The following is a 2664-nucleotide window of genomic DNA, read 5'->3' as shown; positions in this document are numbered from 1 at the left end:
ACAACATATATTGAAAATTGAAAACATATAAATAATAAATGGGCCCAAATGAGGTCAAACTTTTTGGCTAATAAAGTAGTAGGTAATTAATGGTGTTAAATTGTCCAATAATATAAATTTTAAAGGCACAACCATAAAAGAAGAATGTACAACATTATGAAGCATATATCATCCAACACTTGTCATATGTTAAGTAGTAGATATTCCCACTTATTATATGTAGTACTCCCTCTGTTTCACAAAGAGTGGTCTAGTTTGACTTGACACGGAGTTTAAGAAAATAAAAAAGACTTTTGAATTTTGTGGCTCTAAATTAAAGTTATGTCAAATGTACAAAATTGTCCTTTAATCTTGTGGTCTTAAACATGTCACGTGGAAAGTTGAAAGTAAAATGTTACCAAAAAAGGAAAGGGGTCATTCTTTATTAAACAGATTAAAAAGGAAAGGAGGTCATTCTTTCTGAAACAGATGGAGTAATATATATCATACATGCATGCATGCAGTTACCAACTTTTATATTAGAAAAAAAAGAAAGGATTTATATAACCTACCCTAACAAATTTGAAAGTGACATTTATATATAGTCTATTGATTGATATCCTCCTATGCTAAATATACAAAACTACCCCCCGCACGTTTAGGTTAGTTTACAGTTTACACACTTAACTATATGTTAAGTTCCTATTAACACCATAAATTACAATGTTTGTTGTTTATTACATGAAAAGTTACAAGAAACTAATTGTGTTTTTTTTCCACTTTTTCTTTGCTCTTATGTGCAAACAAAAACGAAAATCACTTTCACATCCACATGACACATTAGGATCGTTAAGAGATTGATGCCGGAAAAATTATTGTTTAGTGGAAATAAAAATTTAGCAAAGTTTAGATGTGCAAGTTAAATAAAAGAGAGCAACTTTCACATATAACAAACATAAAAATCATATTTGTATGTTATAGCTATAGTTTGCATAATTGCGCTCCATAACAAACTTTATGTTTGCTATGGCTATTAATATGTATATTTCGCTATACATATACAAAATAAAGCAATTGTATAATATGTTTCGATATACATATACAAAAGAATCAATTGTATAATATGTGTTTGTATAAAGCGAGAAAGAGAGAAAGAAAAAAGAAAACTGGGCAGGGGAAGATCGTATTTGTATAATCATGAGTGTATAGGACGAAAATATATGTATTTATATTTGTATATGCAATTTTCTCTCGCTTTATACAAACACAAACGCAATGTATACATTTGTGTTTGTATAAAGTGAGAGAGGCGAGTGAGAGTGGCGAGCGAGATCTGAGAAAGGGGAGAGAGAGGCACAAAAATATATGTATATATACAATTTTTTCTCACTTTATACAAACACAAACACATTTTATACATTTGTGTTTGTATAAAAGCGAGAGAGGCGAGCGAGATTCACCAAGAGAGAGGCGAAATAGCAACAGTTTGCTATGGGGTACAATTAAATCAAACTATGGTTATATCATTTAATTTGAATTAATAGTTTGCTATTATATATAATTTTTCCAATAAAAAACTATACAACTTGTATAATAAATGTGAAGTAAATAATGACTAAATATATATATATATATTTTAAGCTGAACATCGGAAGCTTAATTCGAAAGACAAGAGTAGCCTTCAAAAGACTAATTTTCGGTCTTGTAAAGTTAGAAAGTTGATTAGACTGCAATTTATGCCATGGCAAGAGAAGTCATGAAAAGCGATATGATAATATAATAAAATAAAAGACTTTTAGGCCTCAGCCCTCAGCTATCAGAAGTCACAACCGTAGGAATGTCAACTGAAACAGAACAACATGAGGAGGAGATAAGTTGGGAACTCAGAACTAGCAGAGCCTCATATATTAAGCAGAGATTTTGGCCAATTAATTGTTAGAAAAATGAAAGATGAGCACGTTATGGGACTTAATTTTTTTGTGTACATACAGATAATCCAAACAAGTTGAAGGGAATTAGGACTTTTCTAACTCTTGTTTTGTGTTACCATCATCATTATAATTAATCTAGCAAAATAGGTAATTAAATGCATGTGGTGGAAGCAAAATGTCAGTCAATCACGTCTAAGTTGAAATAGCGTACCAAAGATTAATGAGGGGGAAAGGGACTTCCTCAGCCCTCTCTAGAAACCAATTAAATTTTCATACACGATTCGAATATGAATTAGTCAAGACCCCTAAATAAATATTGGACACCAACAATCCACCAATTGTTTTGAGGGTTCCCAAATAGTCAGCTATCTTCATAACTTCCTATGGACTTTATCAGCCAACTTTTGAATCCAAGATTCCTAATTTGCTTGGAATCCTACAAGTCTTGATCACAATCTACCAATTTTTTGCGTTGGCCATACAATAATTGTTGCTGTTCAAAAGTGTTTTTAAAATTTATTGGTCAAACACAAACTATTTCTCACCAAATTTTAGAAAAGAACTTTTCATAATATGCTGATTTTAGTAGTTTGGTCAAACATGCTAAGGAAACATAGATGATAGAGCTAAACAAGACATATAAACATTAAATTTCTCATCAGAAAACATCCCTTAAACATGATTAACAATGCAATCAAACCAACTAAGATTAAATTCAAGATTAAGGAAATATAGATAAAACTAAAGATCAAGG

The sequence above is a fragment of the Solanum tuberosum genome, unplaced genomic scaffold, assembly GCF_000226075.1.
Source record: "Solanum tuberosum cultivar DM 1-3 516 R44 unplaced genomic scaffold, SolTub_3.0 scf00026, whole genome shotgun sequence".
Lineage (NCBI taxonomy): Eukaryota > Viridiplantae > Streptophyta > Magnoliopsida > Solanales > Solanaceae > Solanum > Solanum tuberosum.
Note: the sequence above shows the minus strand (reverse complement) of the source record.